This window comes from Hemitrygon akajei, chromosome 7 (genome assembly GCF_048418815.1).
Source record: "Hemitrygon akajei chromosome 7, sHemAka1.3, whole genome shotgun sequence".
Classification (NCBI taxonomy): Eukaryota; Metazoa; Chordata; class Chondrichthyes; order Myliobatiformes; family Dasyatidae; genus Hemitrygon; species Hemitrygon akajei.
The window spans coordinates 133,438,480-133,465,472 of record NC_133130.1 but is presented as its reverse complement, the minus strand read 5'-3'; the positions used below and the strand labels follow the sequence as shown (position 1 = coordinate 133,465,472).

The following is a 26,993-nucleotide window of genomic DNA, read 5'->3' as shown; positions in this document are numbered from 1 at the left end:
TTTTCCACATCCATTCAATCAAGGCCATTCAACATTTGATAGGTTTCAATGAGGTTACCCTTCATTCTTCTGAATTCCAGTGAATACAGGCCTAGAGCCATCAAACACTCCTCATATGACAACCCTTTCAATCCTGGAATCATTTTCATGAACCTCCATTGAACCATCTCCAATGTCAGCACACCCTTTCTTAGAAAAGGATCCCAAAACTGCTCTCAGTACTCCAAGTGAGGCCTCACCAGTGCTTTATAAAGCCTCAACATTGCATCCTTGCTTTTATATTCTAATTCTCTTAAAACAAATGCTAACATCACATTTGCTTTCCTCACCACAGACTCAACCTGTAAATCAACCTTTAGGGAATCCTGATTACAATATAGCTAAGATATACTGTGTGCTATTGTGAGGTGATCATCACTCCAAACTGTTTACTCTGCCTTTTCCAGCAACTGGGCAGATCACGCCTAACCCATGTTGTTGAGTTTCTCAAGGAGCATACCAAGAAGGATGATGAAGGGAAGGTGATAGATGAGATATGACTAGATGGGCCAAAGTGTCTGTTTTGTTCTGTTTCACTCTCTGACTCTAATTGATGAGAACGTAGAAAGAAGGAGTGGGAGGGAAGTTCAGTTTGAAGTCCAAGGGTAGGAAGATCTTGTGGACACCCTGACTGTCCTTGAGTTGGCATCTGAAAAGACTTTGCTCTCGCAAGTGAAAGATCTGTTTCTACTAAGACAGTGTGAGCGAAAGCAGTAATTGTGATCTCCTGGTTGATTTCCTCAGCCACTGTGTACCCGAGGGAGCTGTTGTGACGTTGAGGAGATGGTGATGCCGCTCTGACTTCCTCCTGTTTCTTGGAACTGAATGAAGATTGTGTACAACGAGGGTAAGTAGTAATGCTCTAAAGACCTCCAGCTTCTCCTGTCAGCTTGGTTACAAGTTTGTGCTAAATAAAGGGGAAGGAGCTCACAGTTTAAAAGTACAAAGATTAGTTCCTCCAAGATTCTGTTCTATTCAATAATGTCTTCTTATCTTGGTTGTACACTCGATACAAAGCTTCATCAGTAAATACAATTGTGTGTAGTATACGCAACAGACTACATCCAGAGGCCTGCCCAGAGCGTGATGGTTGCCCATTGAGTCATCAGCTGTTATGGACAAAAACCACAGGAGCAGAATTAGGCCATTTGGCCCATCAAGTATGCTCCACCTTTCCATCATGACTGATTTATTATCCTTCTGAATCCCATTCTTTTGCCCTCTCCCCTAACTTCTGACACCCTGACTAATCAAGAACCTATCAGCCTCTGCAATGAATATACCCAATGATCTGGGCTCCAAAGCTGCCTGTGGCAGTGAATTCCACAGATTTGTGCTCTCTGGTGAAAGAAACTGTTCTAGTCACCTTGGTTTTAGACTTTCTTCTCTGGACTCTGTGTGAAGCTGAACTTAAAATAATATCTGGTGTAATTAAAGTTAATATTTTGTGGACTTAATATTCTCTTATAAAGATAATTAATATAGGTGCCTGGATGCCTTTCTTCAGACTATGGCGTTATAAACACTTACTAGAAAGTCAGGGAGAGAAGGCAGGAGATTGGGGCAGAGAGGGAAATGGATTAGCAATGATGAAATGGTGGAGCTGACTCGATGGGCCTAAAGCCCTAATTCTGCTCCTACGCTTTATGGTCTTATGGCCTCAGAGGACCACAACTTTGTCATGGTTTGGAGGCTTGCATGCCTCAATGACTCGGAGATCTATACTGGGTTTTATGCTTTGGCTCTTGGTACAGTCACCCTTGTTTAACAGGTCAAAGTGTAGAGGCCAGGCTAAGAGTGGTCCATTGGTCCTCTGGATTCAGGGGTTTAGCTCAGGGCTAACACCCTGACTGGAAAAACAAAATTGTTATGGAAACAGCAATGAAGATTCCTTTTATGTTTGAGTTTGATGGTATTCCTGAGTCTCCACCCAGGACTTGCATGGCTGACAGTAGTGAAGACCAAAAGGGAGTTACTGACATGATGAAGGAAGCCCTGAACACTGCCAGAGATGGAGGACCTTCATTGCTGCCCTAAATGGCAGGGGCGTAACAGGCAGTAAGTAAGTAAGTCAAGGTCATAAAACAATCCCTGGATCTCTTCTTTTGAGAGAGTAAAGCTGAGGGATACCTTTATGGTCTTTAAAAACGTCCAAGGTTAGTATTGAGTGGAAGCGAAAAGGTTTCCGCTGCAGGAAAATCTGTCATTATGTGATAGTCATCAGTAACTGTAACAGAGAAGAGAAAAAACCTTTAGCCAGTAAGTGGAATGTGGAACTTCTCCATCGAGAATGGTTGGGAGATTAGAGGCAAGCACACAGAGGGAGGAAGGGAAGTCACAGAAGTTTGCAGGTTTTTTAAGTTATAAAATTGAGCAAAATGAATCTGAAATACAATGCAAAATAATCCACACAGTCAACATAGAATGATGCAGAGTTTAATTTTCTGCAGTGCTGATAGTAACTGCGCCTCTGAAATGATTGCGGTGGTTTCTTGTGTTAGTTCTGGAAGTTTTGTTCATCACTTTAACCTCATTTATTGACTGACTGTTGCTTTCAGCAGCACACTGTTGGTTGGCACTGTTTTCTTCCCTGCCTACCATGCTCTCCCGTATCTATTATTATAGCCATAGAGGCCTACAGCATAGAAACTCATCTAGTCCATGCTTTATTAAGCTGAGTCTCATCGACCTGCACTGGGACTATGGCCCTCCCTGCCCCTCCCATCCTTGTCTATTCCAAACTTCTCTTAAATGTTGCATTCAAACCCACAGCTGCCACGTCTGCTGGCAGCTGGTTCCATACTCTCACCGCCCTCTGTGAGTGAAGGAGTTCCACCTCCGGTTCCCCTTCAACATTTAACCTACAACCCACAGCTCTAGTCTCACCCAACCTCAGTGGAGAAAGCCTGCTTGCATTTACCCTATCTAAACACCTCATAATTTTGTATAGCTCTATCAAATCTCTCCTCAGTCTTCTATGTCCTAAGGAATAACATCCTAACATCCCTTTCCTTATGCATGTGTGTTCTGGGCCAATTCTCTGGTGAGACCCAGACATCAGTTAATGGTCAGTAGGACACAAACTAATGCCTGTCCTCATTTGGGGGTGGGGGTAATCTCAGTCTGTACTGCAGTTGTTACAGTATTTTGGATTTGATGTTTTTTTATTGAGATACGGTGATGCAGTGCAGAATAGGTCCTTCTGGCCCTCTGCGGCATGCCTCCCAGCAATCCTCCATTTAATCCTAGCCTAATCACGGGAAGAATTATAATGATCAATTAACCTACTAATTGATACACTTCAGACTGGGAGGAAACCAGAGCACCCGGAGGAAACCCACATGGCCACGGCGAGAACTTGCAAACTCCTTACAGACAGCGCCGGGAATTGAACCTGTCCAGTAAAGCGTTGTGCTAACAGCTAGACTTCCATGCCACCCCAATCTTAGATCTTTTAATTTGAGCCCGGCCAGGGGATCAAACCTAAGCTGTGACTGGGAAAACCTGTTCTGTTGCTGTTGATCAGGTTGTCACCGAGGTGCTGTTTATGAGAAACACTGCATTAAGAAAAGAATGAACTGGCGGCAGTCTTAAAGTACACGTGGCAATGAGGGAGTTTTTGATATTTTTCCTATACAACACATATAGAACATAGAACAGTATGGCACATGATGTTATGCCAACTTTTTAAGCTGCTCTAGTAGTTGTTTGTCCGTTATGTCAGACGATGACAGGAGACCCGTGTGGGAGAGTTTTTGAAGTTCAAAAACCATTGCACTGAGGCAGTTCCACTCTCTCGACCTCAGTGTTTGAGTAGTCATCATCACTGGGGTCTCTCCTGGTTGGAGTGGATGACCATGTCTTGTTCTGAGTCTTGTCATGCCCTTCGCTCGGAGTGTTGCAGGACCACATGGCCATTGGATCTCACTGTGGATCTCATCCGCCCAGTCTTCTGGAGCTGACTTCACATCCTAGGACAGATGTGTTCCTATCTCACCACGGTATGAGATCCACCTGTCAAAGCAGGATACTGTGGTGTGGCCGCTGTCGCATGCAAACAGCTGGTTGGAGCCACAGGTGAGAACTGAGTGACTGGTGGGGCCCAAATATGAGGCAGCTGTCCCAGAAAGGACATGACAAGCCCCTTCACATGCTATATATCCCATTTCAAGCAAGAGAAAATCTTCAGTTGCTGGCAATATAAGTAATGCGCTCAAAATGCTGCAGGAACTCAGCAAGTCAAGCAGTATCTATGGAAAAGAGTAAACAGTTAATGTTTCAGGTCCTGATGAAGGGTCTCAGCCCAAAACATCAACTGTTTGCTCTTTTCAATAGATGCTTAGCTTGCTGAATTGCTCCAGCATTTTTATGTATATACACCATTTACCTACTCTAAGATGAATCTAACCCCTCCTCCCCACATAGCCCTCTATATTTTTATCATCCATGTACCTGTCCAAGAGTCAATTAAATATCCCTAATGTATCTATCTCTACCACCACCCTGCCAGCATGGTCTACCTGATTACCACTCGGTGTTTAAAAAAAAACTTAGCTCTGATATCCCCCCCTTCCCCATACTTCCATCCGATCACCCTAAAGTTGCGGCCTTTCTTATAAGCTATTTCCGCCCTGGGCAAATAGCGCTGGTTGTCCACTTGATCTGTGCCTCAGAAGATGTTTCTAAAATTACTCCTGTGCTTCTAGAGGCTATGAATAACACAATTTCCTGATTCAGTTACTTGGCTGAACTGCACAGGAAATGCATTTAAATATTTTTGGACGAATCTTATCTCCATACTGAATTTGTGGTCTGATTGTACCTTGAATGTAGCAGCTCGCTACTGGTTAACTTGACCGTGGGAGGTTCATAAACACCAGAGATTCTACGGTTGTTCTGGAGTGACGGGCTTGTGTTTGCTGTTGCGCAAGTGAAGCTTGGCTTTACCAGTGAATTAAGCTGGAGAGTCATCCAGTTAGATTATACAGATATTTGTGAGTCAGAATCAGGTTTATTATCACCAGCATGTGCCGTGAAATTTGTTAACTTATCAGTAGCAGTTCAATGCAATACATAACATAGAAGAGAAAAACAAATAAATAAGTAAATCAATTACTGTATACGTATATTGAATAGATTAAAATCATGCAGAAAGCCAGAAATAATATATATTTAAAAAGTGAGGTAGTGTTCAAGGGTTCAATGTCCATTTAGGAATCGGATGGCAGAGAGGAAGAAGCTGTTCCTGAATCACTGAGTGTGTGCCTTCAGTCTTCTGTACCTCCTACCTGATGGTAACAGTGAGAAAAGGGCATGCCCTGGGTGCTGGAGGTCCTTAATAATGGACGCTCCCTTTTTGAGACGCCGCTCCTTGAAGATGTCCTGGGTACAGTCGGACCTCCTTATCTGTGGTTTCTGCATGCGCGGATTCAACCAACCGCGGATCGGGAAAACCCAGAAGTTCTCTCTCCAGCACTTGTTGTTTGAGCATGTACAGACTATTTTTTCTTGTCATTATTCCCTAAACAATACAGTATAACAACTATTTACATAGCATTTGCATTGTATTAGGTATTATAAGTAATCTAGAGATTATTTAAAAGTACAGGCAGTCCCCAGGTTATGAATGAGTTCTGTTCCTGAGTCTGTCTTTAAGTCAGATTTGAAGTCGGAACAGGTACATCCGGTATTATTTAATGTCAGTTAGTAAAACGTTTTTCTTAGTATATAGTACATATTTTACCTTTCTATGCATATAAAACTTAAGAAACATATGTATTTCAATAATTAAACCACTGCGTTGCTTAGTAATAATTGTAGCTTTCATCAGGGCAGGGCCTTTCACATGCTCCATTAAAATTGTTCCAATTGTTGACCGACTGTAGCCTAACACTTTTTCAATGACCGATGGCGTTTCACCTCTTTCTGATCGCTTTATTAGTTCTACCTTATTTGCAATCGTGATCATGATTATTTTCGTGAACAGAAACATTAGGGATTCAGGTCCTAATGTCCACCGCATTGAGACAGATTAATTAAAGTCCAGGGTTCCGCTGGGTCCTAAAGACCACCATGCTGAGACAGCTGCGATTTTTGGTATCTGCGGGGGGTCCCAGAACCAATCCCCCGCAGATAAGGAGAGCCGACTGTACTTTGTATGCTTGTACCCAAGATGGAGCCGACTAAATTTACAGCGCTCCGCAGTTTCTTTTGGTCCTGTGCAGTAGCCCCCCTTCCCCCCCCCCCCCCCCACCATACCAGACAGTGAGGCAGCGTGTTAGAATGCTCTCCACGGTACATCTATAGAAGTTTTTGAGTGTATTTGTTGACATACTAAATCGCTTCAAACTCCTAATGAAGTATTTGCCTTCTTTATAACTGCATCAATATGTTGGGACCAGGTTAGATCCTCAGAGATCTTGACACCCATGAACTTGAAACAGCGCACTCTCTCCACTTCTGATCCCTCAATGGGGATTGGTATGTGTTCCTTCGTCTTACCCTTCCTGAAGTCCACAGTCAGCTCTTGTCTTACTGATGTTGAGCACCAATTTGTTGTGTGTGTTGCTCTGGATTTCCAGCATCTGCAGGATCCCCTTTGTTTATGAAGCGGTAATTGTTTGAGGTTCCTAGATGTTTTTTTCATAAATGGATGTACTTAAAAAAGGCTATTGATGGTACTATGTAGACGAAATTTGTTCCAAAAGCTCTACAGCTGCTATTATTTTCAAGTAATTAAGCAACTGTGAATTCTGTTGGTAGAATTCAGAATCAGGGTTAATATCACTGGCATATGTCGTGAAATTTGTTGTTTTGCGGCAGCAGTACATTACAGTACCTAAGACTAAAAAAGACTAAAAAACTACAATAAGAAATGTATCTATTGTCTCTCCCTCTCCCTCCCCCTCTCCCTCCCCCTCTCCCTCCCCCTCTCCCTCCTCCTCTCCCTCTCCCCACTCTCCTCCCTCTCTCCCCCCTCTCCTCCCTCTCTCCCCCCCTCTTTCTTCCCCCTCCCTCTCCCTCTCTTATATATATATATATATATATATATATATATAGTGTGGTTGTGTTCATGGGTTCATTCTCCATTCCAAAATCTGATGGCAGAGGGGAAGAAGCTATTCCTGAATTGTTCAGTGTGTATCTTCAGGCTCCTGTACTTCCTCCCTGATGGTTGCAATGAGAAGAGGGCATATCCTGGGTAATGGGGGTCTTTAATGAAGGATGCCACATTCTTAATAGCATTACCTTTTGAAGATGTCCTTGATGCTGGGGAACCTAGTGCCCATGATGGAACTGGCTGAGTTTACACCTTTCTGCAGCTTTTTCCAATCCTGTATAGTAGCCCCTTCCATACCAGATGGAGATGCAACCAGTTAGAATGGTACATCTCAACGGTACATCTGTAGAAATTTGTGAGAGTCTTTTAGCATTTTCATTTCTCAATGGTTTATCATGTAGCAAATACTGTTGAATTTGGAAAGGTTAGCCATCAAAATTTGAAGTATATTTATTATCAAAGTATCGTTCAGTCTATCACAATGCTTGGAAAGAGATCATACACATATCCCGGATGTATGTCGCAACCAAACTTCAGGATTACCATAGCTCTGATTGTTTACTTATCAAAGGATGTTTCTAACAGACAATAATGCACAAATTCTCAGAAATCTGTGGCATTGTGAGAATTCTGCCAAGGAAGTCTGTGTGGATCCTGGACGTGTGCCTGTCACTATAGAAACATAGAAAATAGGTGCAGGAGTAGGCCATTTGGCCCTTCGAGCCTGCACCGCCATTCAGTATGATCATGGCTAATCATCCAACTCAGAACCCTGTACCTGCTTTCTCTCCATACCCCCTGATCCCTTTAGCCACAAGGGCCATATCTAACTTCGTCTTAAATATAGCCAGTGAACCGGCCTCAACTGTTTCTTGTGGCAGAGAATTCCACAGATTCACCACTCTCTGTGTGAAGAAGTTTTTCCTCATCTCGGTCCTAAAAGGCTTCCCCTTTATCCTTACACTGTGACCCCTTGTTCTGGACTTCCCCAACATCAGAAACAATCTTCCTGCATCTAGCCTGTCCAATCCCTTTAGAATTTTATACGTTTCAATAAGATCCCCCCTCAATCTTCTAAATTCCAGTGAGTATAAGCCTAGTCGATCCAGTCTTTCTTCATATGAAAGTCCTGCCATCCCAGGAATCAATCTGGTATCAATCTGGAATCAATAGAATGGGGACTTCTGGCCAACTCTTGCAGACAGAGCCTTTCTGCTGCTGGTCAGTGGAGTTTCTGGACAGTGGAGATTCTAGAGTTTAGCTTTGGTCGGGGAGGAAGGATACAGGGATGGTAAAGGAAGTATCCTGCATGTAAGTGCACAAGTTGCATTAATTTTATGAGGACTAAAATATAAGAGCGAAGATGTGATGATGTGGTTTGTAAGATATTGGTCAGACTACACTTATAGAGTCATAGAAAAGTACAGCAAAGAAGCAGTCCCTTTGCCTCATCTAGTTTGTACTGAGCATTTAAATTGCCTACTCCCATCAACCTGCACTGGGACCATAGGCCCCCACATCCCTCCCATCCATGTACCTATCCAAACTTCTCTTAAATGTTGAAATCAAGCTGGCATGTACCACTTGCGCTGGCAGATCATTCCACACTCTCACGACCCTCTGAGATACATGTTCCACTCATATTCCCCTTAAACTTTTCATCTTTTGCCGTTAACCCATGACCTTTAATTGTAGTCCCACCCAAACTCAGTAGAAAAAACCTACTTGTATTTACCCTGCAAGCCAGGCAGTATCTATGGAAAATAGTCCTGCTGAAGAGTCTCTGTCTGAAACATCGTTTGTACTCTTTTCCATTGGTGCTGCCTGGCCTGCTGAGTTCCTCCAGCTTTTCGTGTGGTTTACTTGGACTTCCAACATCTGCAGATTTTCTCTTGTTTGTATTTACCCTACCTATACCCCTTATGATCTGGTATACCTCTATCAAATCTCCTCTCAGTCTCCTACATTCGAAGGAATACAATCTTAACCAAATAACTCAGATCCTCCAGACCTGGCAACATCCTCGTAAATTTTCTTTGTATTCTTTCAGCTTGTTTACATCTTTCCTGTAGGTAGGTGACCAAAAATGCACACAATACTCCAAATTAGGCCTCACCAATGTCTTATACAACTTCAGTGTAACATCTTATCTCCTGTACTCAGTACTTCGATTTATGAAGGCTTATGTGCCAAACGCTTTCGTTACAACCCTATCAACCTGTGATGCCACTTTCAATGAATTATGTACCTGTATTCCCAGATCCCTTTGTCCTCAGTGCTCTACTGTTCACTGTATAAGACCTACCTACCCTGGTTTGTCATAGCTAAGTGCAAAACCTTGCACTTGTCTGCATTAAATTTCATCTGCCATTTTTAGTCCATTTTTCCAGCCGGTCCAGATCTCATTGCAGGCAATGATAGACTTCCTCACTGTCTACTACACCCCCAATTTGATGTCATCAACAAATTTGCTGATCCAGTTAACCACATTATCATCCATATCATTGGCATAGATGACAAACAACAATGGACCCTGTACCGATCCCTCTGGCACTCCACTAGTGATAGGCCTTAATCAGAGAGGCAACCATCCACTACAACTCTCTGGCTTTTCCCACAAAACCATTATCTAATCCAATTTACTACCTCATATTGCATGCTGAGCGATTGAAACTTCTTAACCAGCCTCCCATGTGGGACCTTGTCAAATGCTTTGCTAAAGTCCATGGAGACAACATGCATTGCCTTGCCTTCATCCACTTTCCTGATAACTTCCTCGAAAAATCCTATAAAATTGGTTAGACATGACCACGCACAAAGCCACACTGACTATCCTTAATCAGTCCATGTTCATCCAAGTACTTACTGTATATATCTAGTCCCTTAGAATACCTTCCAGTAACTTTCCCACTACTGATGTCAGGTTCACTAGCCTATAATTTTCTTGTTTATTTTTAGAGTATTTTTTAAACAGAACAACATTGGCTATCCTCCAATCCTCTGGCACTTCACCCATCACTAAGGATGATTTAAATATCTCTGCCAGGGCCCCAGGAATTTCTGTCATTGCCTTCCACAGGGTCTGAGGAAACACCTTGTCAGACCCTGGGGATTTATCCATCCTAATTTGCTTCAAGACAGCAAACACCTCCTTGTCTGTAATCTGTATAGAGTTCATGATGTTACTGCTGCTTTGTCTCACTTCTGTAGACTCTGTCTGTCTCCTGAGTAAATACAGATGCAAAAAATGCATTTAAGATCTCACCCATCTGTTTTGGCTCCATGCATAGTTTATCATTCTGATCTTCCAGAGAATCAATTTTGTCCCTTGCAATTGTTTTGTTCTTAACATATCTGTGGAATTCTTTAGGATTCTCCTTCACCTTGTCTGTTAAGGCAACCTTATGCCTTTTCTTAGCCTTCCTGATTTCTTTCTTAAAGTGTTCTCTCGCATTTCTTATACTCCATAAGCACCTTATTTGTTCCTACCAGCCTATACCTGTTATGCACCTCCTTTTATTTTCTTAACCAGGGCCTCAATATCTCTTGAAATCCAAGGTTCCCTACACCTGCTATCTTTACATTTTATTCTGACAGGCACATACAAAGCTTGTACTCTCACAATTTCACTTACCAACTACAGCTTCTCCAGAAAATAGCCGTCCCAATCCACACTTGCCAGGTTCTTTCTGATACCATCAGAATTGGTCTTCCTCCAATTCAGAATCTCAACACGCAGATCAGACCTATCTTTCTGTATATTTACTTTGAAGCTAATGACATCATGATCACCAAATGCAAGGTGTTCACCCACACAAACTTCTGTCACCTGCCCTGATCAAGCACACTCTCTCTTTGGGACTTCAATGTATTGATTAAGAAAACTTTCCTGAACACACTTAATACACTCTATCTCATCTGGTCCTTTACTGGTATGGGAGTCCCAGTCAATATGTGGAAAGTTAAAATCACCTACTATAACAACCTTGTGTTTCTCTGCAATCTCTCTACAAATTTGTTTCTCTAAATCCCCAGACTGCTGGGTGGTCTGTAATGTAACCCCATTAATGTGGTCATACCTTTCTAATTTTGCATTTCCACCCATAACTCCTCACAAGATGTTTCCCAGTCTGTCCTGACTGAGCACTCCCATGACATTTTCCTTGACAAGTAATGCTACCCCTCCTCCTTTAATCCCTCCCGCTCTGTGGCTTCTAGAACACCAGAACTCCGAAATAGTGAGCTGCCAATCCTGCCCCTCCTGCAACCAAGTCTCACTCATGGCTAAAATATCATAATCCCAGTTGTTGATCCATGCCCTGAGCCTTTTTGCCTTTCCTACAATACTTCTTGCATTGAAATATACACAGCTCAGTACATTAATCACACCTTGCTCAACCTTTTGATTCCTGAATTTGTCTGGGGTCTTAACATTCTCCACTATCTGTTCTGGGACTCTGATTCCCACCCCCCACAACTACTCTATTCTATTTATTTCTTTTCTATATTATCATGTATTGCAATGTACCGCTGCTACTAAGTTAACAAATTTCATGACATATGCTAGTGATAATAAACCTGATACTGATTCTGAACTCTAGTTTAAGCCCCACCATGCAGCATTAACAAACCTTCCTGCTAGGATATTAGTCTCTTTCCAGTTCATGTGCAAACCATCTCTTCTGTACAGGTCCCACCTTCCCTGGAAGAGAGCCCAGTGATACAAAAATCTTAAGCCCTTCCTCCTACACGAACTCCTTAGCCACATGTTAAACTTCCTATTTCTGGTCTCGCTAGCACATGGTATGGGTAGCAATCCTGCCCTTTAACTTAGTACCTAACTCCCTGAACTCACTTTGCAAAACCCTGTCACTTTTCCTACTTATGTAAAAAGGTACCTACATGGACCATGACCTACCTCTTGCAGTATTTTAAGCGGTTTTCAGTCTCCTTATCTAAGAAAGGATGTGCTTATATCGGAGAGGGTCGAGAGGACGTTCACATGAATGATCCCAGAAATGAAAGGTGTAGCAACAAAATCTAATCCAAGATCACAAGAATTGTCACTAGCCTGCGATCACCTCGGGTTTGTTATATTTGCATGACACACTCTCAGCTCCAATGAAATGATTGTTCCAAAGAGTCAAATTCTTTATTTTGATTCTTATTAGCAATTAACAACATATAATCTTGAAGTGATATTAAGTAGTCAGCAAAGGTATGATCTCTGCCAATCCCAAGCTGCAAACTGCCACAAAATAAGCATGAATACTGTAAGATATAGGAGCAGATTAAGCTATTTGGCCCATTGAGTCTGCTCTGTAATTCCATCATGGCTGATCCAATTTTCCTCTCAGCCCAAGTCTTGTGCCTTCTCCCCATGTCCCTCATCCCATGACCAATCAAGAATATATCAACCTGACTCGGCCTCTACAGCTGCCTGTAGCAAAGAATTCCACAGATTCACCACTCTCTGGCTAAAGAAATTCCTCCTCATCTCCGTTCCAAATGGATACCCCTCTATTCTGAGGCTTAGACTCTCCCACCATAGGAAACATCCTCTCCACATCCACTTTATCAAGGCCTTTCACTATTTGATAGGTTTCAATGAGATCCCCTCATTCTTATTCCTTTTGCTTTTACTCACAAACAACTGAAGTGACTCGTTACCATAATAAACATGCAACACGGAATACATGGCTGCTACAAAAGTTTAATATATGAGAAGTGTTTGATGGTTTTGAGATTGTGTTCTCTGGAGCTTAGAAGAATGAGAGGGGATCTCATTGAAACCTATTGAATGTTGAAAGAGCTCGACAGAGTGGATGTGGAGAGGATGTTTCCTATACTGGGTGTGTGGAGGACCAGAGGGCACAGCCTCAGAATAGAAGGAAGTCCATTTAGAACAGAGGTGAGAAGGAATTTCTTTAGCTAGAGGGTGGTAAATCTGTGGAATTCATTGCCACGGATAGCTGTGGAGGCCAAGTCACTGGGTATATTTAAAGCAGAGGTTGATAGGTTCTTGATTAGTCAGGGTGTCGGGTTATGAGAGAACGTAGGGGAATGAGGTTGGGAGTGATAATAAATCAGCCATGTTGGAATGGCAGTACAAACTCAATGGGCTGAATGGCTTAATTCTGCTCCTTTGTCTTATGGTCTTATGATCTAAGTACACTACCAACCAGTTAAATTTAGCAATCAACTCCCACAAATAATCTAACTAATAATTCTTTTTAAGTTTTTAATGAAAACATTGACTAATTTGGTAAAATATGCCAAGAGAGCTGGTCAGATTGGAACAGGAGCAAAGCATTCACACTCTTGATTGAATCGCTAATCTGTACCTCCATTCCACTTGTCAACCGTAGATCCGTGTTCCTTGGTACTGTTATTGTTAAAAAGCATAGTTTATATTGATCCGTGGCATCCACGGAATGAGGGAATTCCAATCCCTATTGTGTGGGAATTTGTTTCCTGATGTTTCCTTAAATGCTCAGCTTTAATTTTAAAGTTGCTTGTCTTGGTCTGGCTTTGGACAGAGGAAGGTCAGGTCATAGGGTTAGGAAGTATTTGGCTCTCTACACCCATGACCATGTTGCTAGGCATATCTCAAATACCATCTATAAATTTGCTAATGTCACAACCATATTTGGCAGAATTACAGATGGTGATGAGGAGACTTAGAGAAATGAGATAGATCAGCTAGTTGAGTGATATAGCTGCAAAAACCTTGCACTCAGTGTCAGTAAGACCAAGGAGTTGATTGTGGACTTCAGAAAGAGTGAGACAAGGGAACAAACACCAGTCCTCATAGAGGGATGAGAAGTGGAAAGGGTGAATAATTTCAAGTTCCTGGGTGTGAACATCTCTGAGGATCTTTCCTGGTCCTGATGTATTGACAGCAGCTATACTAAGAATTTGAGGAGATTTGGTATGTCACCAAAGTCTCTCGCAAATTTCTGCAGATGTACTATAGAGAGCATCATCACCTGGTATGGAGGGGCCACTGCACAGGATCGAAATAAACTGCAGAAAGTCGTGAACTCAGTCAGCTCCATCATGGGTACTAGCCTCCCTAGCATCAAGAATCAATGTCTCAAAAAGGCAACATCGATCATTAAAGACAACCATCACCAAGGACATGCCCTCTTCTCATTGCTGCCATCAAGGTGGAGTTACAGGAGCCTGAGGGCACACACTCAGTGATTCAGGAACAGCTTCTTCCCCATCAGATTTTTGAAAGGACATTTCACCCATGAACATTACCTTATTACCTTTTTTTTTCTGTTTTGCACTATTTATTTAATTTAACTTTAAAAAAATGTGTGTATATATAAATACATACACACACATACACATAGCTACACAGATATGTACGTATTATATATGTTTATTGTAATTTGCAGTTTTTTTAGTATTATGTATTACAATAAACCACTGCTGCCTTAACAACAAATTTCACGACATATTCTGGTGATATTAAACCTGATTCTAATTCTGATTCTGAAAATGCCATGCATTTTCAAGTTACCCATTGCCATCACGGTGTGCTGCCAGTGCGGGAAATGAACATTTTGAGTAGTGGATGGGTACTAATTATGCAGAAATGAAACAGAAAATGCTGTTGGAACAACGAGGCTAATACGAGGTCAGAGTGAGGAACGCCATGTAGAATTAATGTGGGATGTAACTGAGAGCACAGGATTTCTCTTGTGAACTGAAGAATGCAAAATAATCATCCAGTCTGCATCTCTCCGATACAGGAGACCACGTCGTCAGGACAGATTATGGTATATGAAAGTAAACGCACAAGTGAATCTCTGCTGCACATTGTGTGCACGTCTGGTTGCCTAGTTACAGGAAGGATGTCATTAAGCTGAGAAAGGTGCAGAAAAAATGAACTGGAGAGCTTGTTATAAGGAGAGACTGATCAGGCTGACATTTTCTCCCCAGAGTATAATAGGCTAAGAGGTGAACGTATAGATATATTGTAATATCCTAAATTCGAGATAAGGCAAATGGTCAGGGTAGGGGCGTCTAAAACTAAAAGGCAAGGATTTATGATGAGAGAAGAGAAATTCAAAGAGTATTTAAAGAGGGGGTGGATACGTGGAATGGGCCACCAGAGAAAGTGATGACTTATGTAGCATAACGATATATAAAAGACCAAAAGACCATAAAACATTGGAACAGAATTAGGCCATTTGGCCCATTGAGTCTGTACTGCCATTTCATCATAGCTCATATATTATCCCTCTCAACCCCATTCTTCTGCCTTCTATTCATCACCTTTGACACCCTGACCAATCAAGAACCTATCAACCTCTGCTTTAAATATGCCTAATGACATGGCCCCCACAGCTGCCTGTGGCAATGAATTCCACAGATTCACCACCCTCTGGCTAAAGAAATTCCTCCTCATCTCTCTTCTAAATGGACTTTCTTCTATTTTGAAGGTGTGTCCTCCTGTCTTAGACTCCCCTACTGTAGGAAACATCTTCTCCACGTCCACTCTATCTAGACCTTTCAATATTTGATAGGTTTCAATCAGCTCCACCCCTCCCCTTCTAAATCCCAGTCCGTGCAGAATTAGAATCAGGTTTAACATCACTGGTATATGTTGTGAAATTTGTTGTTGTGTGGCAGTGGTACATTGCAATACATAATAATAAAACTATAAATTACAATAAAAATTACTGTGTGTGTTTATATATGATATACATATACAGTGCCTATAAGAAGTATTCAACCACCCCCCTATTGTTTTACAGCATTGAATCACAGTGGATTTAATTTGGCTTTTTTGACTCTGATCAACAGAAAAACGACTCTTTTGTGTCAAAGTGAAAACAGATCACTACAAAGTGATCTAAATTAATTCTAGTTGGCGGTCTGAGATCTGCACTGGGACCTCTGCTGTTTGTGATGTATATAAATGACCTAGATGAGAATATAAATGGGTGGGTTAGTAAGTTTGCAGGTGATACGAAGGTTAGTGGTGTTGTGGATAGCGTAGAAGACTGGCAATGAATACAACGGGATACAGATCAGTTACAGATATGGGTGGAGAAATGCCAGGTGGAGTTTATCTCAGCGAAATTAGAAGTGATACACCTTGGTAGGTCAAATGTAAAGAGACAGTACACTGTTCGGCCTGCTGAGTTCCTCTAGAATTTTGTGTGTGGTGATTGGATTAGTACACAGGATCATTAACAGCATTGACATGCTGAGAGATCTTGAGGTGCAAGTTCGCAGCATCTGAAAGTGGTCACACAGGTTGATAGGGCGGTTAAGATGGCATATTTGCCTTTATTAGTTGAGGCTTTGAGTTCAAAAGCCAGAAAATTGCGCTATGCTCTATGAAACTTTAGTCAGGCCACATCTGGTCACTCCACTACAGGAAGGATGTGGAGACTTTAGAGAGGGTGCAAAAAAGGTTTATGAGAATGTTGCCTGGATTAGAGGGCATGTGCTATAATGAGAGGTTGGACAGATGGGTTGTTTTCTCTGGAGTAGCAAGGCTGAGGGGAGAACTGATAGAGGTTTATGAGATTATGAGAGTTATAGATAGACGACCAGCATCTTTTCCAAGGTTTGAAGTGTTTAATACCATGTATTTAATGTGAGAGGGGGTAAGTTCAAAGGAGAGATAATAGGACAAGTTTTTTTACACAGAGACTGTTGGATTGCTAGAATGTGTTGTCAGGAATGGAGGCAGACATGAGAGAGGCATTCAAGAAGCTCTTAAATAGGAAGATGTATGTGCAGGAAATGGAAGAATATAGAGGTTGTGTAGTCAGGGGGGATTAGTTTAGTTGGGCATTTGAGCACCAGTAAGATGACAGTGTGCTTGAACACAGCAGCTTCTACAGGGCCAACCAACGGCGATACTGTCTTTTGTAAATGTATTTTTATAATTGCAAGACACTTCTGGACATTAAGAACTTACATTACTGCAGGTCTACCCCATTAGCGAGTTGCTGGATGGCGGAGAAATTGAAGGAGCTGGTGTTGGTGAGGATTGTGCTGCTGCATGTGTCAGAGAGGTGTTGGAATGGGTGTGCAGTCTAACAGCGAGTAATCATCTCAGTTGCTTTTTTTGTGATCACGAGACCCTGTTGGAGATTGTTAATGTGAAATGCTGTTGGTGGATGGTGGGAGAACTGTGTGGCCCGTTTGCAATCACCCAGGAGAGATGTGTCGGAGTTGGTATGGCTACAGAGTTCACTTGGCAGAAGACAATATGTATTGTATTTGACTGCAGACTGCTGCAACGTGCATGGTCTCAGGGACTCGGACTCTATATTTTTGTGTGCCTATATTTTGCTGCTGTCTTATTTGTGCTATATGTGCCTTGTGCTGTGTGTAACTGTTGGTACTGTGTTTGTACCTTAGCCCCGGAGTAACACTTTTGTTTGGCTGTATTCATGGGTATTTGTGAATGGTTAAGTGACAGTTGAACTTGAACTTGATTACTAGTTAAGTTAGTTTATCACTTCATCATGGGCTGAAGAGCCTGGCCCAGTGCTGTGCAGTTCTTTGTTCTAAATGACAAGGAGGGTTGTGATTGGGAAACCTGTAGATGTAATGTATTTGAGTTTGCAAAGAGTATTTGTCTAAGTGCTACGTAAGAGATGAATGAATAAGAGCCCAGGGTAGTGGAGGAAGTGTGTTAGGATGGATTGCAAACTGGCTGGTACATAGAAAGGAAAGTGTTGTAATAAATGGCTCCTTTTCAGGCTGGAGGGGTGTAACGAAGGCATATCATAGGGATCAGTTCTTGGCTCTCAGCCATTTGCTATTTACATTAAAGCTTGGGTGAGGACACAAAATGTAAATTTTCTAAGTTTGCTGATGGGATTAAAATAACTGGAAGGGCGTATTGTGATGTGGGTGTGGTGATTTTGTACTAGGAGATAGATGGAGTGAGTGGGTGAAAACCTGGCAAATGGATTTTAAGGCAGGGAAGTGTGAGGTCATGAAATTCAGTCAGGGGAATGAAATAGTGGATTATTGTCTAACTAGGGAGAAGGAGTACAAACGAGTGAAGTGCAGAGGAATCTAGGGTTTCCCCTTTACCCCTTTTCACCTTCCCCATTACACATTTTCCCACCCCCTTCACCCAGTTTCCCCTTCCCCTTTACCCCCTTCCCTTTTCCTCTTCCCCTTTGCCCCATCTGCACCCAACCCTCTGTTCCCCTCCCCTCTCTCTCACCCACTCCTCTTACCCCCTCCTCTCTCCCCACCTCCTCTTCCCCCACCTCCTCTTCCCCCTCTTTCCCCAACTCTTCTCTACCCCCTCCTCTCTCCCCAACTCCTTTCTCTCCACCTCTTCTCTCCCCTCCTCCTCGCCCCCTCCTCTTGCCCCCCTCCTCTCGCCCCCTCCTCTCGCCCCCTCCTCTCGCCCCCTCCTCTCGCCCCCTCCTCTCGCCCCCTCCTCTCGCCCCCTCCTCTCGCCCCCTCCTCTCTCCCCCTCCTCTCTCCCCCTCCTCTCTCCCCCCTCCTCTCTCCCCCTCCTCTCTCCCCCTCCTCTCTCCCCTCCTCTCTCCCCTCCTCTCTCCCCCTCCTCTCTCCCCCTCCTCTCCCCACCTCCTCTCCCCCTTCTCTCTCCCACCTCCTTTCCCCCACCCCGTTTCCCCCTTCTCCCCCCTTTTCCTCAGACCATGTGTTGTGCAGTAATTATATGAACTGCCTAATGAATTTCACGGTGAGCTGCCTGTGCCACCTTGCATTATTCTACTAATCTGCTCTGTTCCTGCACTGATGTGCTATGGTAAGAGAGTAATAACCACTTTCTACCTGCTGCCTGTGTTCCTAATAGGTAATAATTGAGGGCAGCGTGTCTGCATGTCTGACCTCAAGCTGATTAATGAGGGTTTAATTTGCCTGTCTGTCCATGATATAACCTTGTATCTCAGGCACAAATATCCAGACAGATGCACACTGACGTTTTTAAGGTATTGCCATTTGGACCTGTTGCCCTCCTTTAGAAGTGAGAATCATCTGTTAGCTTCTTGCAGTTTTTGTTACTTTAATGCTATGGAGCAAGGACAAACATGTAATCAGCCTTGGGGATCTGGCTTGATAAGTTTACCATTCCATAGGAGTGTTTGTTACCATTCTTAACTGCTCCCTATCGATAGTGGGCAAGAACCTGGTCATCAGGTGTGAGGTGCTCTCAGGGCTGCTGTACTTGGCGCAGGTGTGGCCAGTCCCCCGCTCCTTCAGCTCGGAAATCACCCGAGCCGTCTTCAGATTTGTCTGGGGATCCAAGATGGAGCGGGTCAGACAGACCACCATGCACAAGTCCCTGGACATTGGGGGCAAAAACGTCCCCAATGTCGCCTTCACCCTGATGGCCAGCTTCGTGTGTGGCTGCATCAGGTTGTGTGTGGATCCCAGGTACATGGGCACCAAGTACCACTACGTGCCCAGATTCTACCTGTTGCCCTGGCTACGAAGGATGGGTCTGGCCCCTTTCCCGCGCAACACCCCTGTCAGCTGGTCGTTGCCGCCATACCTGTCCTTCGTAGAGAAGTTCTTTCAGGTCAACACCTTGGACCATAGGGCCATCAGGCAGTGGTCAGCACGTAAGGTCCTGCAGGCACTGCAGGAGAAGGACGAGATGGACACAGTGGGGTGGTTCCCTGAGCAGACCGTCCAGTTCATCTGGCAAAATACCTCATCGCCAGACCTCACCAACAGGCACCAAGACCTCGCCTGGCTGGCGGTGAGAGGGGCCCTTCCAGCCAGATCCCTCCTGTACACCCGGAACGTCGTCTCCACACCCCTCTGCCCACGGGAGGACTGCAGAGAGGAGGAGTTGGTGACCCACCTCTTTGCACACTGTGGGTTCACGGAGAAGGTGTGGAGGAGGATGGAAGGGACAGTGTCGAGGTTCATCCCCAGCAGCTGCGTAACAGAGGACTCTCTGATCAATGGGCTGTTCCCGGGGACGCACACCGAGACCAGCATCTGGTGCTGCTGGCAGATCATCACGGTCAAAGATGCTCTTTGGTCGGCCCAAAACTTGATGGTCTACCAGCGCACGGAGATGTCCGTGAGGGAATGCTGCCGACTGGCACATTCTCGGCTGCAGGAGTACGTGCTGAGGGACGCACTCAAACTTGGTGCAGCCACCACAAGGGCCCGGTGGGGAAGGACCACAGTCTAGGGTTCTTCTCCCGTGGGAGTTCAGGGGTGGGGGGTATACCCCCTGAATGTAAATATGAAAGAACAAAGTGCCACGTGGGTGGCAAAACATTAGAACTTTGAAAATGTAAAGACAGTAATGGTACCAACTGTAAAGAAATGGAAGTCTTTGAATGGTTATTGTATATAATTTTATTTTGGAATAAAGTATATTTTGTTTAATTAAAAAAAACTGAATGGTGATCCGCCTCAGAACAAGCTGCTTTGGAGGTGTTGGAATTCGTATTTTTATTCCTTTTCCCCAATCTTGTTTCGGGCCTTTGCCCAACTTGCTCAGCTGAGGCTAAGTACCCGTTTATGTAGGTGAATTTAACAGTGTGATTTCTTACCTGAGCTTTGCAGTGAATGTATACATGATGGGCCCAGTGGGCCATTATCCTTGTACCCCTGGCACCAACCTACCCACCATCAAGGACATATACACAGAAAGGTGCTGCAAAAGGGCCAGGAACATTATGAAGGAACCCACCCACCCTGCTCATGGACTGTTTGTCCCACTCCCATCAGGGAGGAGGCTGCATAGCATCCACACCAGGACCACCAGACTCAAAAACAGTTACTTTCCCCAAGCAGTAAGGCTGATCGACACCTCCACCCACTAACTCACCCCACCACACCCCCAACCACCATTACTTTATCATTTCCTGTTTGAGTCACTTCTGTGCCGAGCACCACTGAATCAGAATTGGGTTTAATATCACTGGCATACGTCATGAAATTCGTTAACTTTGCGGCAGCAGTACAGAGCAGTACCTGATAAAGCTGAATTACAGTCAGTATATATAAATGTATATTAACTAGTTAAATTAAAACAAGTAGTGCAAAATCAGATTTTTTTTTAAAAGTAGTGAGGTAATGTTCATGGATTCACTGTCCATTCAGAAATCAGATGGCAGAGGGGAAGAAGCTGTTCCTTAATCGCTGAGTGTGTGTCTTCAGGTTTCTGTACCTCCTTCTTGACGGTAACAATGAGAAGAGGGCATGTCCTGTGTGGTGGCGGGCCTTAATGATAAATGCCATTCTGGGATACTGCACCTTGAAGATGTCTTGGATACCTTGGAGGCTAGTACCCATGATGGAGTTGACTATGGACATGTGATCAATCTATGTATATAAGCTATCTTATATACTTATTATTATTGTGTTCTTTATCTTTTGTGGGGTTTTTTGGTGTTACTTTGGATCCGGAGTAACAACTATTTTGTTCTCCTTTACACTTGTGTACGGGGAATCTTGAATAGTGAGTACGTGAAGTATTGGACCAGCAATTTGCAGGTTGAGTGAACAGTTTTTGTTTTAGCTTTGAGAAATTGAATTTGATAAAATATATAGATTATGGGCTTGAAAAGGATGACTGATCATTGGAGCAGTAATGTATGCTCTGTGTTTCTCTTTAATCTCTCCTGCGTTCCAGTCAGACACACATGCTGTGTTCTCTCTTCCTCTTTCTGAATCTTATCTCTGATTTCTCCAACTTCAGATAGAAGGTCGTTATCTGAATTTTTTTCCCTTTGTTCCTGTTTTCACTGATGTTGCCTGACCTACTGAATACTTTAGTCAAGTTTATTGTCATTTAACTATTTACACATTTACTGCTATTTATTTATATCTGCATTTGTAATTTGTTTACAGTTCCTGATGTTTATAGTTACTGTTCTATAGATTTGCTAAGTATGCCCATAGGAAAAATAGAATCTCACAGTTGTCTGTGGTGACATGTATGTACTCTACTAATAAATTTTACTTTGAGCTTTGAACTATCAAAAGAGACGTTTCTCCGAACCAGGGTATAAAGCACTGTAGTATACATAACACACTTAATTCATATTAACTTATGAAATCCACAGATGGATTACACATAAATAAAAAAAGTGTGTAAATTAAATATTGTAAGGTACAGAACAGATTAACCAGTGACATTTTGAATACAATGTGGCAGGGAGTTCAGAAGCCTAATGGCCTGAGGGAAGAAACTGTTTCCCATTCTGACCGTTCTTTTTTTTTATGCATTGCAGTCTCTTGCCAGATGTTAGAAAGTTGAAGGGGATACTGGATGGATGGGTGGGATCCTTAGTAATACTAAGAGCCCTACATACGCATTGCTCCTGATAAATGTTCCCAGTGGATGGTAGGATCCTCTCAGCTGTTCTCACGGTCCTTTGTAGGGACATACGGTCTGATGCTCGGCTGCTCCCATACCAGATGGAGATGTAACTTGTCAGGATGCTCTCAATGATGCTCTTGTAACACACAGTTAAGATGGTGGTGGTGGTGGTGGGGGGTGGGGAGCCTCGCTTTCCTCAATCTCGTAAGGAAGTGAACACGCTGCTGTGCCTTCTTGTTCAGGGAGGTGATCCATGATGTGAACTACCAGGAACTTGGTGCATTTAACTCTCTCTATGGAGGAGCCATGTATTTGCAGAGGGGGATGATTCTTCTGCACCTTTCTGAGGTCCACAATGATTTCCTTGGTCTTCTCCACATTCAGACTTAGGTTGTTCTTCTCACACCAGATCCTCTTTTAGATTTTCTGCATCTGCAGTATTTTGCTTTTCCATCAGTATTTTTTTTAATTTGTGAAGGTCAACCTGTGATCGTGAGAGGGTACAGTGTTGTAAAAGTTTCAAGTCATCTGGGTGTTACTTTCTTGTTCATATTTCCTTTCCTTTGATATTTTCCTCATTGCTGTCATTCGTCATACAGTCCAAGTCTTCTGTAACAGAAAGGAATGTTGTCTTTGGATTTCAATCTCATGTTCTGCGGTGCTTAATGACCAAGTAGCTTTGAAGATATGAGGCCCTCCATTGGTCAGGGTTGACCATGGATCTTGCATCCCAGCTGTCTACGTGGTGCGCAGGCCAGGGCAGCATGATAAGGAGAGCAAACTGTTGTCCATGCAGCAGACTCCACTTCTCCACACAGCTGAAGGATCCAAAGAAACGGCAGAGACCTGAAACAGTTTGGCATCAGCAGCATCGCAGGAGTTGCCAGTCAGTGTAGAACTCAACGTAGGACTTCCTAAAGGGTTCTAGCTCTGAAATTTTCCTCAGAGTTTACTCCCGAAGCCTTCCCCAGGGCAGCAGAGGATTGAAATCAGAGTTTACCTTTTCCTAGATGAGCTGCCAAACATGGCAGATGATTCGCATCTGCCTGAAATGACTGGTTTTAATGTGCCAGTCACTCAGCTTTGCTCCTTCTTCTGTCAGTAGAAACGATTCCACCAGGCTTAGTAGCTAAACCACTCGTGAAGGCCAGGAACTGGAGTTGGTTGTCAGAAGCTGTTTGAGATGCACATCACTGGGAGCTTATCCCCATTACCATCCCCAGCTATAACAACCTTAAGGTGGTTTACTTACTTGAAGACATCCTCTTCAAATGATGATGCCTCAAAAAAGTGGCATCCATCATGAAGGACTCCCATCATCCAGGACATGCTCATTTCTGCCATTAAGGATAAGGTACAGGAGCCAGAAGATGTACATTCAACAATTCAGGAACAGCTTTTTTCCTCTGGCATCAGGTTTCTGAATGGACACTATACATTACTTCAATATTTAATTTTCTTTTTGCTCTCTTTTTGCACTACTTAATTATGTATATATATATATATATATATCACACACACACGCACACACACTCACTCACACACGCTCTCTCTCACAAACACACACATACACACACACAAACAGTAATTTGTGGTTTTTAGTATATTGTATTGCGATGTACTGCTATGACAAACAACAAATTTCACAACATATGCCAACAGTGATATTAAATCTGATTTTGATTCTAATCTGCATGAACCTTCGGTTTATTATTGTTATTGTGAAGAACACCAGTTTAAAGCAGCAATGTGCAGCTGGTACACCAGTATTTTGTTAAAAAGCTAACCATTTAGATTGCCGACCTTGAGTCCAAATCATATGAGCTGCTGAGCAAAAAGTTGGCGATTGGCACAGAGGCTATGCACTCCTTTAGTTGTGAGGCCTGTGGCCGTCAGTCCTGGTGTTACTTACTTGCTTTAGGCTATCACCCCTATTGGGGCATTAAGTCACCAACAGTAGTTTGCCAGAGTCCTGTTTCTTGTGCCAGTCTTTCAAGTTTCCATCTTAAGATCCTTCCTCTCCCAGGGATGAGGTATTTGGAGCTTCTGCGGCTCTGTGTTGTTATGGGATGGGGTTGTAGCCCAACCTTCTTCCTTTCTCAACTGAGCTTGGGACCTTCCATGGAGGAGTTACAAATTGCCAATGTCCTGATAACATTGTTGACGGAGTTTGACCTTCCTTGTGTTGTGAAGCACGGCCGTTCAGTAAATCATCTCATCGAGTCATAGAAAAGTACAGCACAGAAACAGGTTCTTCAGCCCATCTAGTCTGTGCTGAACCATTTAAATAAATCAGTATTCACTACTTCATTCGATCAGTTATATAGTTTTTTTTCCATTTTAATTGAAGAGCTTTGTCTATGTGTTTATGAGAAGCTTTCAACTGTGGGCCATCCGTATATATAAATATACAGGGGAGGAGCTGCTTCAGTTGACCCAGCTGCCTGCCTCGGTGATTGGTTTGGAAACAGCTCGTGCATGCAGTCGGAGCCGATGAGCTCAGGGAATGTTCTGGTTGCAGAGAGGAGTGTGGTGGTGCTGATTAGCTGTTGTTCCCTCAAGCTGGTATCTCGTGGCGTTCTCCCCACCTACCGGGCAGCTTCCTTCTCCATGGGAACCTGCTACAATGGTTCCAGGACAGCCAAGAATTTCTTTTCTGAATGTGTCACTCGCACCGAAGTGAGACGTTTGCTTGTTTATCTTGCGCTTGGCGAGCTGTAAGTAATGGTTTGCTTAGAGCCAGCAGGAGGTAGATAATGGGAAGTATCTCCAATTCCCTCAGAAAGATTTGATGAAGCTCGAGTAGCCAAGGTTTCAAAATATGTTTAAAAGGTAATCTGTTTATTCTACTACAGCAAAATCTAATCTGGGTCCGATTAAACGTGTTGATTTTGCAGTGGGTCTTTCTCACCATGTATCATGTCAACAAGTCAAAATTTTAAATAACTTAGTCTCCACAGAATGGATTTGATGTGCAATATGTATTGTGTTGATGGCTGTGCAGGAGGAGCTGCTGAGATTAATTGGAAGGCTTTTTAACCATTGCAGTCTGAGCACGTTCGAAATACTGAGAGGTTGAAATCTCTAATGAAATAGTATCATTCAACTTTACAAAAATACCTCTCTATGTTTCAAATGAATCTCTGCTTTTGGATTTTTAATTTACAACTAGACAGTAAAATAGTCAGTATTCCCCAGAGAGGGGAACTCCATACAGGAAAAGCTGTAAGATATCCTGGAAATGTTCGCTGGAGATTCATTGTACCATTCATTAGGTTAGGTTAGGAAGCTTCAGGCCGACTGGAGACTGACATGGTGTTCAGAAGTGTTAGTGCCTTCTTGTTTGTGACTGGGGGGGGTCCTTTTTCAGCTGTGCTGCGATGCGTTTCGTGATCTGTAAGAGTGCTGTTTGGCAACACGCACAAAATGCTGGAGGAACTCAGCAGGTCAGGCAGCATCCATGGAAAAGAGTAAACATCTGACGTTTCAGACCGAGACTCTTCTTCAGGAAGGGGGGAAGTCAGAGTAAGAAGGTGAGGGGAGAGGAGGAAGATGTACAAGGTGGCAGGTGAGAGGTGAAACCAGGAGAGGGGGAGGGTGAAGTGAAGAGTTGGGAAGTTGGTGAATGAGATGAGGGTTGGAGAAGGAGGGATCTAATAGGAGAGGATAAAAGACCATGGAAGTAAAGGAAGGAGAGGAGCACCAGAGGAAGGTGATGAGTGGGTAAGGAAAAAATTGGGAGAGGGAAACTAGGAATGGAGAATGGTAAAGTGGGGGGGGGGGGCAATTACTGTAAGCTCAAGAAAGTCCATTTGTACCATCAGGTTGGAGGCTACCCAGATGGAATATAAGGTGTTGCTCTGCCAACTTGAGTGTGGCCTCATCCTGGCAGTAGAGGAGGTGATGGACTAACATGTCGGAATGGGAAGTAGAATTGAAACGGGTGGCTACCAGGAGATCCAGCTTTTTGTTTCGGATGAAGCTTGGCCTATTTCTATCCCACTTCTGTCTCTATAATATTAAGGTGAATTTTAAATACCTGAGGTTACATACTTGTCAGTGATTTTTAACTATCTATCTAGAGTAGACAGAGTATCTTTCTCCCCAGTGCGGAAGTGCCTAATGCCAGAGGTCATGCATTGAAGGCGAGAGGGGGCCGGTTCAAAGGGGATGTGACTGGTAAGTTTTTTACTCAGAGAGTGGTGGATGTCTGTAATGTGCTGCCTGGTGTGGTGGTAGAGGCGAATACATTAGAGACTTTGAAGAGACATTTGGATTGGCACGTGGATGTGAGGAAGATGGAGGGATATGGACATTGTGAAGGTAGGAAGGATTCGTTTTTGGAGGTTTCTTGATTTACTTTTTAGCTGGTTCAACACAACATTGTGGGCCCAAAGGCCTGTACTGTTCTATGTTCTGTGTATCCAGCACTTTGCACCTATTTTCGGTTTGTGTAGAACAGAGGTTCCCAACCTTTTTTATGATGTGGACCCCTGCCATTAACCGAGGCATCCGTAGACCCCATGTTGAGAACCCGTGGTGTAGTGGGAATGAGACAGATAAGATTTACAAAACTTT

The 26,993-nt window shown here is 43.3% G+C and overlaps 1 protein-coding gene across 9 annotated transcripts in view; it reads left to right on the top strand.

Annotated features, from left to right (window-relative positions):
• Positions 1-26,993, top strand: part of pitpnm2 (phosphatidylinositol transfer protein, membrane-associated 2) — a 316,594-nt gene that overhangs the window by 38,183 nt on the left and 251,418 nt on the right. For 6 of the 9 annotated variants that reach the window (XM_073051985.1, XM_073051991.1, XM_073051992.1 and 3 more), the window contains exon 2: positions 784-886. The gene's annotated coding sequence lies outside the window, so the exon portion shown is untranslated. The other 3 variants (XM_073051988.1, XM_073051987.1, XM_073051989.1) reach the window with 3 other exon arrangements.